Raw genomic sequence first — 13,644 nt, 5'->3', positions numbered from 1 at the left:
AGCCGTTAACCGTACGCAAAGTTGATAAATAGCGCACTGTTAATTCCACTAATACCAAGAGGGTATTTGATGCAATTCAAGACCTTTATTACATCATAAATTATTTATTAAAAAGCCCATTAAAATTTTAAAACTGTTTAAGAACCACAAGTGCCCAAACAGTAGCCAAAAACACTGTACGCATAAAAAATGAAAGAGCCTGCTCTAGAAAAATAGAGCAGGCTCCAAATCAACATAGAGCTGGCTCTACCACCACCTTGGAGCCGGCTCTAAACAGGTGGGAGCCGACTCTTGGCATTCCAGAGCCGACTCTCTCTCTCCCCCTGCGAGCTTCCCCTCCGTTTCAGCTTCGTTCTGACCTCTGTTCCAACTCCGGCCAGTTACAATCTTTCTGTTTGGTTTTAAAACTAATTTAAGAGTCTTATTTAAGCCTAGTATCATCCCCAAGATTTTATTACAATAATTTGAAACCAATTACAGAGATTAAACAAAGCCATTAAACTAGTATGCTTGAAGAACAACACTGAAAACTAATTTAAGAAAATTTCAGTTCTCTTCCAAACCCTCTGTTCCTCTTTACCATTGAACCTAAGGATCTTATATCAATCCCAATAACATCCCCATGGTTCATTTACAGAGATTAAAAACAATTCCAAAGACTAAAGTTACAACAGAGCAACATGCTTAAAGAACAGAAAACTGAAACGAGACATGCATGAACTGTAACATATTGATTTTCAACATAAACAGATCATTCACATGACATATATTAAACATATATCTTCCAATTATTGATTGATTAAACCCTAGAGATTATCTAGGTGCACAGAACACGAGCCAAAGAGAAGGAGAAAGAGAAGAACTTGCCTATGATTTCAGTTATGAAATCTCGGCGTCGTCTTTAAGTTTTCCGGCAATTACTGCAACACTGTCTAGCCTCCTATAACTCCGTCTCTAATCCTTACTCAACCTCCTTGATCCTCTCTGTAAAATTCCCCTCAAGCCTTGCTCTGTTTCTCTCACAACTGCTCTCTGTTTCTCCCTCTGTATCTTTGGTACGTGACAGAGCTTTTGTATTCTAGAAACCCTAAATCCACACACTGTTCTATATATATAGAGCGACGTAAAATAAACCCTATTACCTGTACGTGTAGAGACAGAGCCCTAATTATAATCCCCGTTGGCCCAAAACAAAACCTACGTCTTAAAATAGTGTCGGCTACATACGAACTCCGTTATACAATTAACGCTATAACCTAATGTAATAAATAAAACCTTAAACTTAATCCAATTAAAATAACCCACGAAATTGAAATAACTAAACAAAAATAATTAACTAAAATAACCAACCAAACTGACACAAAAAAAATAACAAATAATTAAACAAACAATCAAAATACAACAATTAAAATCATTAAATAAAACAAACAAAACAAAACATTTAACAAATAATTCAAATTCTAATTAACACAATTAAACAAATAATTAAATAAAATGCAACCAAATAATAAAATAAATTCCAGGAATATCCTTTAAAAATTAAGGGTATTACATTCTTCTCCCCTAACAAAAGGAATTCCGTCCTCGGAATTCGCTCTTACCTTCTTCCAATATTTCAGGAAATTGCGAGCGAATGACATCCTCCCATTCCTAAGTGGACTTAGCCTCATTGTGATGACTCCATTAAACACGCACCAAAGGAATCACCTTATTACGAAGGATCTGATCCCGACGATCGACAATATGACATGGTGACTCCAAATAAGTTGCATCCTGCTGCAACTCAATCTCCCCAACATCTATATGCTGATACCGATCCTCATCTCGCAGAAATTTTCGCAACATGGACACATGGAATACATTGTGTACGCGCTCCAAATTATCCGGCAGAGCCAACCGATAAGCAACAGCTCCAACTCGATCCGTAATCATGAATGGACCGACAAACCGCGGAGACAACTTCCCTTTCTTCCTAAAACATATAACACCCTTCATAGGAGACACTTTGAGTAGAACCTGATCCCCAACCTGAAACTCTAATGCCTGAGTACGACGATCAGCATAGCTCTTCTGCCTACTTTGGGCAGTATACATACAATCTCGAATAAGAGCTATCTTCTCAGAAGTATCCTTAATGAATTCATGACTCAAAAATCTGCTCTTACCAACCTTCATCCAACAAATGGGCGATCAACGCGATCGGCCGTATAACGCCTCAAAAGGTGCCATCCCAATAGTCTTCTAGAAACTATTGTTATAAGCAAACTCCATAAGTGGCAAATAATCCTCCCAGTGTCCCTTAAAGTCAAGAACACACGACCGTAGCATGTCTTCCATGATCTGATTAACCCTCTCAGTCTGTCCATCAGGCTGAGGATGATAGGCAGTGCTAAGGTGCAATTCCGTACCCAAAGCCTGTTGAAAACTCTTCCAAAAGCCCGACATAAAGCTCGAATCCCTGTCTGATATAATAGACAATGGAATGCCGTGCAACTTCACAATATCCGATATGTAAAGCCTTGCCAACTACTCCGAAGTGAAATCAGTGCAAATAGGCAAGAAATGAGCTGACTTGGTCAACCTATCCACAATGACCCATATGGAATTATGCCCCTTGAAAGAATTTGGCAACACTTCCATAAAATCCATAGATATGTTCTCCCATTTCCACTCCAGAATTGGTAGTGGCTGTAGAGCTCCTGGCGGCCTCTGATGATTAATCTTAACCATCTCACAAGTACTACACTGAGAAACAAAAAGAGCAATGTCCCTCTTCATACCTGCCCACCAAAACTGCCGCTTCATATCTTGATACATCTTATCACCTCCTGGATGAACAGAGAATTCAGAGTGGTGAGTCTCAGTCATCACATCCTTCCTCAAACCATCAGTAGAAGGTACCACTAAACGTCCCTTATACCTCAAACCTCCATCAGCCCTAACATAGTAAAATGGAACCTCTCCAGAAGCTATCTCTGCAACCTTGTCAATGCACTGCTAATCCGTGAGTTGTGCTTGTAAAACCTTGTGAATGATGGAAGGTGTAACCACCATGCAAGCCATAAAAGCATCCGATAAGTCATCCACACCCTTCAAAGCATTCCACTCAGTAGTGAATAGAGCAGAAAGACTACCAACAGGTCAGCGACTGAGTGCATCCGCCACCACATTCGCTTTCCATGGATGGTACTGTATAGAAAAATGATAGTCTTTTACAAACTCCAACCATCTGCGCTGCCTCATATTCAGCTCCCGTTGAGTGAACAAGTACTGCAGACTTTTATGATCACTAAATAATCTGAAGGACTCACCCAACAGATAATGCCTCCAAATAAGCAGGGTAAAGACCACTACTGCCAACTCCAAATCATGTGTTGGATAATTAAGCTCATGAGGCTTAAGTTTCCGAGATCCATAAGAAATCAATCGCTCCTCTTGCGTTAAAACACATCCAAGACCCTGCAATGAAGCATCCGTGTAGACAAGATACTCTATCCCGCTCTGTGGAGTAGCCAGAACCAGTGCAGAAGTCAACTTCCTTTTCAGCTCATCAAAAGCTTGCTAACAGTGCTCATCTCACACGAACTGTACACCCTTCTTGGTCAGATGAGTGAGTGGTCTCGCTATCTTGGAGAATCCCTGGATGAATCGACGATAATATCCTGCCAAACCGAGAAAACTCCGAATCTCGGTAGGTGAAGTAGGCTGACCCCACTCTACCACAGCTGAAACCTTGGCTGGATCAACCGCTATCCCCCCTTCTGACACCACGTGACCCAGAAACTTCACTTCCCGCTACCAAAATTCACACTTCTCGAACTTGGCATATAACTGGTGTTCACGATGCGTTTGCAAGACTATACGAAGATGTCGAGCATGATCGTCCTCCGACCGAGAATAGATCAAGATGTCATCAATAAAGATAATAACAAACTGATCCAAATAAGCCCGGAAGACTCTGTTCATTAAGTCCATGAACACTGCAGGTGCATTAGTCGTCCCAAACGGCATAACACGAAACTTATAAGAACTATATCTCGTGAGAAATGCTGTCTTAGGAACATCCTGTTCCCAAACCCTCAGCTGATGATACCCAGAACGCAGATCAATCTTGCAGAAGTATGTGGCTCCCCTTAACTGATCAAACAAGTCATCAATCCTGCGCAAAGGATACTTGTTACGATTCGTAACCTTGTTCAACTCCCTGTAATCTATACACAGGTGAAACGAACCATCCTTCTTCTTCACAAACAGAACCGGTGCTCCTCAAGGTGATGTACTCCTGCGAATAAAACCCTGGCTGAGTAACTACTGAATCTGATCCCTCAGCTCTCTCATCTCTACCGGTGCCACCTATAGGGTACCCTAGCAATAGGCGCAGTGCCTGGAGCTAGGTCTATCACAAAATCAATCTCGCGACTAGGTGGCAACCCTGGAATCTCCTGAAATACATCTGGGAAATCCTGTACAATCGGTATGTTATCCAATGACAAAGTAATCCCCTCCTCATTTTCCTCCTCCATATAGAACAAATAGGTGTTACCGCCCCCTTTAATACGTGGCATAGCTACTGCATACATATCTTGACCAGGTATGGTAAAAATAATAGATCTATCAAAACAATCAACTTGGGCATGGTAGTGAGAGAACCAATCCATCCCAAGTATCACATCATAAGTGTGCATGTCCAGGACCAGTAGATTGACTAGAAATCTGAGTCTGCCAATATCTAATGTCACAGGCCCATCACTCTCATGTATAATAGCTGTATCACCCAATAGTGTAGAAATACCCTGAGGTCTAAAGCAACAAAAGTCCTAGCTACAAATGAGTATGTAGCACCTATATCTAATAAAACACGTCCATGCAAACCATGAATAGGAAATTTACCCTCAATAATCTGAGGTGCTTGAACATCCTGTGGCATGGGGTTATACACCCTGCCATAGTGCAACTGCTGTGGTGCCTGTCCCTGAGTCTGCGGCAGTGCCGGTAAAGCCAGATGTGTCTGTCCCTGAATCTGTGGAACCTGTGGAGTTGGTAGAGGCACTGGCGCCCTCTATCCCTGCTGCACATATTGTCCCTATCCCTGTCCCTGTCCCTGTCCCTGTCCTGCTTTAGGACACTGCCTGGTGGTATGACCATACTCTCCATAAGTGTAACAACTACCCTGAAAAGTTACAAATGGCCTCCTCTGTCGGTTAGCCTGTGACTGACCCTGTCCCGCTTGTGGCCCCCCATTCTGTTGCCTCTGAATAAGTGCCCCATTCCGGTGAGCATCTGAACCACCCTTGTGCTTCTTCCAAGGCTGTTGTCCCTGGAATTTGCCTTTGTCATTCTGCCGGTGACCATTGCCGTTCCCCTTTTCAGCTGACTGATTAGTAGAGTCTTTATCACCCCGCTTCTCAGCACGAGCCTGTCTGATGTCCACAGTCAACTGATACTTTTGTAGAGCGGCGTCTACCACCTGAGCATAGGTAGTATAGGCTGGACTACCTGTAATAACTCTCTTGATAGACCACATCAGTCCCTTGACGAAACTGTTACGCTTCTTCTCCTCTGTATCCACCTCCTCCGGTGCAAAGAGAGACAAGCATGTGAACTGCTGCTCATACTCCGCCATTGTCATGTTTCCCTGCTGTAGATTTAGAAACTCGATCTTCATAGCTGCCCTGATTGCATAGGGAAAATATTTCTCGTCAAAGCGAGCACTAAACTCATCATAAGTCAATGTCATCCTCTCCTCTGGGGTGGTAACTGACTCCCACCACTGTAGTGCATCCCCAACCAGCTTGAAGGTAGCAAGCATTTGCTTTTGCACCTCTGTGCACTGAACCAAATGAAGATGACGCTCAATGTCCTGTTTCTACTGGTGAGCTGTTCTCGCATCGGTGGAGCCTGAGAACACAGGTGGACTCCCCTTTGTGAAAGAGCTCCTAGCCTTTCCCCAAGAATCCGTCTGAACCACTGGTGCTGGTACAGGTGCCTGCTGGACCTGTGGTTGGTTCCAAAGTGCAGCTGTTACCCCAGCCTCTATAGCTCGAGTAACAAGGTCATTGAGGTGTGGAGGAATCTCTGGATATCAGACCCGACCCTGAGTCTGTTGAACTTCCTCCTGCTCCTCCTGAAACCCTGGCATTTGCTACTCTTCTTCCATTTGCCGACGTTGTAGACGTTCCTGCTGTCTACGTGCCGCTCTCCTCTGTCGACTGTTCATGTTCTGTCTTCTTCCAGTGTTAACCATGCTGTTAACATAGAAAGACAGACATCAGTACGAGTTTAAACGAACCGTAAAAGAATTCAACGTATCCTAAACATGAGCTTTATAAAAAAAAACGTTACGCGGAAGTCTTAATACGAAACATCCTAGAGACACTTGAACCTGGAGTGCTCTGATACCAACTGTGATACCCTTCGGATCCGAGACACGGGTTAATCAGGCCCAGGCCCAAACCCGAGGGAATATCAAACAATTAAAGTATTTTAAAGTGAACACAGAATAAAAATTTAAGAATTTAAATAAAGAACCATAAGAAAAAATATAAAATCCTCCAATCCTTCCAATACCTCCAAGGTTACAAATTGGAAATCCAACTAGTAGACCCCGAAATAAAACTTCAACTGAAAGTGAAAGTAAAAGTAATCCAAGACTAAAGCGTGAAGTGAAATCCTACGTTGTCGGTGGAATGAATAAGAGTCTCTGCTTAGCACGATCAAGCTTGAGACTGGAACTGTTCAATACCTGAAAAGAATAATAAAGGAGTGGGTCAGACCCACGAGCAAATTCTAATCTAACTGTAATCCATACAGTGACCCGATACGCAGATATACCGTAGACACCTCACAATAACTATCTAGTCCTTACATATAAAGATATCCACACTAAGGGACATTCACTGGTCTATAATAGGGGTCTCAATCTGAATAGAAGGCAACATGTGAATACGCATCCAAAGGTGGGCATGAGTACCTAGACCTAACAGGGTACACCTCAACCTATTATAACCAGCTACACATCCACTACATATACGCACCCTAACCAACGAGTCTGAGACTCAAGCTCAACCCGTGGTACCATAAACATATATATAAAGTCCGTCCAAATCCAGGGTATGTAATTCAACTATTTATTAAACTGACATACAATAAACCAACTAGTTAGTCACTCAACTTATTCAGTTGATATAACTTAACTACAATCCATTAATCCAGGAAGCCACTCAACTTAGTTGCAGTTGATATGACTTAAACAAAATTAGGATTCAATATTTATAAACCCATTCTTTTAATCCGTTAGGTTAGGTTTAGGCGTTTTGAGCTAAACTGTCCCTGGTATGTCACCGTCCCATACCAGTGCATACAATCCTCCATATCCTTGTAAATTGCATCATATATATAACATTTTAGTAATTTACAATTCAAAACTAATAACCAAATAATTGCAGAAAGAAGATTAACAATCTAGCAATTAAAATCCAGTATTAATCCATGTAACTGCATTGAATAATTTAATATTCTAACAATTAACATCCCAAACATGCATAGTTCAAATTTGATATAACAATGACCCTATCATGTTTTTAAAATCAGTTCTATAATAATATTATAGTCCAATAAATCGCTAAATTAATTTAAGCGATTTAGTTCATTCCATCCGGTAATTGCGTATTAAGTTGTATACTTATCTTTTGTTTTATCCTTTAGCACCGAGCCACACACTATGCCACAAGTCCAAATTATTAAATAAAAGACTTCATTATACATCTAAAATTTAATTTAGATTCATATTATAGCCCCTTAAATTGTCAAATCAAAATTAGACAATAAATTTCTTTCCAGCCGTTAACCGTACGCAAAGTTGATAAACAGCGCCTTGTTAATTCCACTAATACCAAGAGGGTATTTGATGCAATTCAAGACCTTTATTACATCATAAATTATTTATTAAAAATCCCATTAAATTTTTAAAACTGTTCAAGAACCACAAGTGCCCAAACAGTAGCCAAAAACACTATACGCATAAAAAATGAAAGAGCTTGCTCTAGAAAAATAGAGCAGGCTCCAAATCAGCATAGAGCGGGCTCTACCACCACCTTGGAGCCGGCTCTAAACAGGTGGGAGCAGGCTCTTGGCATTCCAGAGCCGGCTCTCTCTCTCCCCCTGCGAGCTTCCCCTCCGTTTTAGCTTCGTTCTGACCTCTGTTCCAACTCCGGCCAGTTGCAATCTTTCTGTTTGGTTTTAAAACTAATTTAAGAGTCTTATTTAAGCCTAGTATCATCCCCAAGATTTTATTACAATAATTTGAAACCAATTACAAAGATTAAATGAAGCCATTAAACTAGTATGCTTAAAGAACAACAATGAAAACTAATTTAAGAAAATTTCAGTTCTCTTCCAAACCCTCTGTTCCTCTTTACCACTGAACCTAAGGATCTTATATCAATCCCAATAACATCCCCATGGTTCATTTACAGAGATTAAAAACAATTCCAAAGACTAAAGTTACAACAGAGCAACATGCTTAAAGAACAGAAAACTGAAACGAGACATGCATGAACTGTAACAGATTGATTTTTAACATAAACAGATCACACATGACATATATTAAACATATATCTTCCAGTTATTGATTGATTAAACCCTAGAGATTATCAAAGTGCACAGAACACGAGCCAAAGAGAAAGAGAAAGAGAAGAACTTGCCTGTGATTTCAGTTATGAAATCTCGGCGTCGTCTTTAAGTTTTCCGGCAATTACTGCAACACTGTCTAGCCTCCTATAACTCCGTCTCTAATCCTTACTCAACCTCCTTGATCCTCTCATTAAAATTCCCTTCAAGCCTTGTTCTGTTTCTCTCACAACTGCTCTCTGTTTCTCCCTCTGTATCTTTGGTATATGACAGAGCTTTTGTATTCTAGAAACCCTAAATCCACACACTGTTCTATATATATATAGCAACGTAAAATAAACCCTATTGCCTGTACGTGTAGAGACATAGCCCTAATTATAATCCCCGTTGGCCCAAAACAAAACCTACGTCTTAAAACAGTGTCGGCTACATACGAACTCCGTTATACAATTAACACAATAACCTAATGTAATAAATAAAACCTTAAACTTAATCCAATTAAAATAACCCACGAAATTGAAATAACTAAACAAAAATAATAACTAAAATAACCAACCAAACTAACACAAAACAAATAACAAATAATTAAACAAACAATCAAAATACAACAATTAAAATCATTAAATAAAACAAACAAAACAAAACAATTAACAAATAATCCAAATTCTAATTAACACAATTAAACAAATAATTAAATAAAATGCAACCAAATAATAAAATAAATTCCAGGAATATCCTTTAAAAATTAAGGGTATTACAGGATGCAATGTATTTTATTTTATTTTTTTTAAAGTTACTTTCTACAGGGTGCAAAAACCCGGTAAAGTGTTATTACAACATGTAAAAAGACTTATTAACCGGATGGCAAGTGGTTATTTACAGGGTTTAATTGGATGCGGTAATAAAATTCATTATTTGCCACATGGCTTGTTACTGCATGCGATTTAACCTTATAAGAGGTATTTACAAGATTTTTTTCACCTTGCAAACATTCAGTTTTCTTGAAGTGACCATGCTTTGGGGTCATGACCGCAGACATAGTTCGAGTTTTACCCGATCTGTGTAGGGGGGTCGCCTTGCATGTTCCTGTGGATTAGTTGGGGCAAAGCCCTGGACACCTCGGTTATCCAAAAAAAAAAAAATACCATTACCATGTAGGATCCAGATTCGGTATGTAACTTGTCAGTCTATCAAACTAGAACCAAGAATGGAGACCAAATTAAATGGTTATAATATTTTCATATTATATGGATTTAATTAGGTAATTTTTGTTTTTCATATTGCACGTTCCTCCTGATGTATCAATAAATATTTTGAGCAAATAATAACAAATGTATAGTCTGTAATTACAAAATTGGAAAAAAAATAAATAATAAATATGCTAGCAAACAGAAAGGTATAACAGGCCCAAGAAATGTTTTTCCATTTCCAAAAATGAAAAGGCTGAGACTTTAGGATCCAAAAACTCTTGTTTTTTATGAGGTAAGAATTTACCCAATCAGCCCACAGCCATTTATGCTTGAGGTTGGAAACCTTGCACCAAAGCTATAAATTTTGCGGGCCTAACATAGTTCAGCACATTAATCGTGATTTAATATACAGAATTGGTGTTTATTTGACAGGTTTCATCCACCAAAAAATTGGGCAATTCAAGCGATGATGCTCAGGACTACCAAAAATTAGACAACATCATGAACCTTTTGAGCTGTTAACTAAAAAAAAAACTATTTTTCAAGTTGCAACCCCGTGTCAAAATAAAATTCTAGTCACTAACTTCTAAATTTTTTATTTTTTAAAAAAATTTATAAATTAGAATTTCCCTTTATTGCTGAAGCATCTTGTAATATAATTAAAATTGAAATACTACCAAACCTTATATTTCCCAAAACTTTATATTTCTTTTTGATATTGAGGGCTTTACCAATTATAGTTTAGGTGTTTGAAAGGACCAAAAACCTTTGGGCCATTTTAGACCAACAGGTCAAAATTAAATCAAACTTAGCCCAATCATATCTCAGAAGGAATAGAATCCCCAAGGAATAAAGTCCAAAAAGAAGAGCTTAGGCACATTTTTTTTCTGTTGCTTTTCATCAATCTCATCCTCACAAACCTATTCATCGTGGACTTCATTATCTTCATTGTTTGAAATATCAGAGTCAGACAAGGTAACATCATGAGTACCTTTAACAAGAAAAGTAATAAAAGAAAAATCATTACAATCATCATGAGATGATTCATTATCACTAGAGTAGTATTATCAGAAACAGAAACTTTCATAACTTTTCCTTTATTTCTATCCTTTGAATCTTTCTTAGGACTAGTACAAATAGTTAAAGTGTAACATTTGCCACCACAATTCTAGTACGTAAGTTCATTTTTTTTTAATTCTTTTTATTATTCTTCCCATTTCTTTTCATTCATTCTAAATAACGAACCCTTGTCAAAATTACAAGGATTGGTCCTATTGTCATTCCTTCTATATTGTTTTTGCATAAACTGATTAACCTGTCTAACTATGAGTGGCACTTCTTCATTGAAATTATCATCAATAATATTTTCAATTTGAGTTGACTTTAAGGCCATATTCTTTTCTTTTTGAATTTAACAAAAATTTTACATCTCAAAATTATTCAGGGAACCCACAACCTTATCTACCTTAGCACTAGACAAATCGCAATGTTCAACAATGTTTCTACTATAAGAGCATCTCCAATGGTAAAAGCCATTTTCACATATCAAACCTATATTTTGACAGGTGCTACAGTGTCAAAATGCAACATTTAAGCAATTCTGCTCCAATGGTGTATTTCATGCAAAATGTTATTTTTTGACACAATCACTATTCTTTTTCAATTACCATTCCCACCATTCATATTTGCATCGGTAATATTAATATTAGTCAGATTCCAAGTCAAGTTGTAGACATTAGAAGGAAACTAAAATTAAACCTAATTAAAAAGAAGCAAAAATCTAAAATATCTTGTCAAAAAAGGGCCAAAAACAAAAAACAGAGAGATAAAACAAAATAATATATATATTTTTAAAAATGTACCTAAAATTAGACCTAATTTGGCTATAACAACTATTTCAATTTGGCTATGACCCTACTGATATTTTATATAATACGAAAATAGTCCATAACAACATATAACATTGTAACCTAAACCAACTTTTTCTATAACTTATATTCTATCCCTGCGAATCTATTTTTTATGTTTCAAATTCTATATAATATCAAGTTTTTCTTTTACCAGATCAAAAGGAATTGAACAGCTACAACAAATGGGAGAAGGAAGAGTGTGAAAGACTCAAAGTGCACCTGAATTCAATTGTGATGCATTCTTAACCGGTAAAAATTACTTGGTATCTTATTGTGTGTAGAATTATATCGATTTAGTAAATTAATGAGTTTGGCATTGGGTGTTATTGTTAGTGCTTTCGGTCTATATAGCCAAAAAAAAATTCTTATAATAGGCTTTGCCCATGGAGGCAGAGAACAACATTGCAATCTAAATAAATTATGTGCTTATATATACATAAATAACATATGTATATACACGAGGTGTATATAGACACACACATATATACCTTTATGTTTGTGCAAAAATTAGCTATGACTTTAAACAAAATACAAAAACAATTATAATATTGAAAAAGAGAGTAAAAATCAATTGCATAAGAGTAAATAATTGATTAATCATATTATCTAACAAATCAAAATCTGAAATTAGACAATCCAGCAAACAGCATAAAGATTTCAATTTTAAAAACTCCAAAACCAAAAAGCCATCAACAAAGATCCCATTTATCAAAAATCATCATATAATATATCAAAAATAAAAGCCCTCGTCCAATGAAAAAATGCACAAAATAAGTAAAAACAACAACAAATCTAAGAACCTAACATGAGGCTTTCATTCAATAAAAAGGAGTAGATAATTGATTAACCAGATTGTATATCTAACAAATCAAAAATCTGAAATTCGGCAAACAGCATAAAGATTTCAATTTTGGAAATTCCAAAACCAAAAACCCTGAATTGATCAACGAAGGAGTCTATATATCAAAAATCATCATGTACTATTTCAAAAAGAAAAGTACTTGTCCAATATTCATTGGACAAAATACATAAAACGAGTAAAAACAACAACAAATCTAACAAGAACCTAACATGGGCCTTTCCATTTAACAAAAAAATTATAACGGCACAAGACTTACAGATATCAAATTTGTAATGGAGAAAAAAATCTGCAAAACGAACACGTTTAGCTTTCAACAAACCCTAGAAATAGCTTCCTTCTGGAGTTTCAAAGCGACGGAGGAGTGGTTATGGTATAGGTGAGTTGTCTATGGTTTGAGGAAAGAGTGTGTGGTGTAGGAGAGAGAGAGAGAAAGGGAGAGAAGAGAGCAGGGCGGAGGTCGAGCTGTCACGACCCAAATTTTTTAATAAAATCCTCAATTTTTACAAATTCAAATACATCAAAATACACCCAGGAACAAAAAAAAATTTCCTCTTTTATACAAAGTCAATTTCCTCAAAAATACAAAAAAAAAAAAAAAAAAAAAAAAATCTCCAAATAAATAAATAAATCCTGTAACGCCAACTCTTCAGCCTAAGCTCGTATCTAGGAATCCCCATTCATCTTCAGTACCTGAAACTGAAGGGTGGTGAGACAAAATTCCCAGTAAGAAAGACTATAACAAGAATTTCATGGAGGTTAACAAATCAGCTTCACAAAATATACACATTTCATATGAATATATAAACAAAATAAATATGTATTTAATCAAAACATTTAATAAAACCATTTGAAATAAAACCACCCCATGCCATTCAAGGTATAGAGAACCCTACACTGAAAAAGAATTTCCTCACTGGATCACCAAGTCACCAAGCTTCCGCCCGCCTCTACAACTCTCAGCCCTCTGTCTGTGTTCTCAAACTCACACTCTAATTTTTTTCTCTTACTTCCCTTCTCTGTCTTTAATTCTCTCTTCCTTTTGCATCACCAAAGC

Source organism: Cornus florida, unplaced genomic scaffold, assembly GCF_030987335.1.
Source record: "Cornus florida cultivar Cherokee Brave unplaced genomic scaffold, ASM3098733v1 CherokeeBrave_3.0.0_Hap2_Chr09, whole genome shotgun sequence".
Classification (NCBI taxonomy): Eukaryota; Viridiplantae; Streptophyta; class Magnoliopsida; order Cornales; family Cornaceae; genus Cornus; species Cornus florida.
This window is presented reverse-complemented; position numbering follows the sequence as displayed.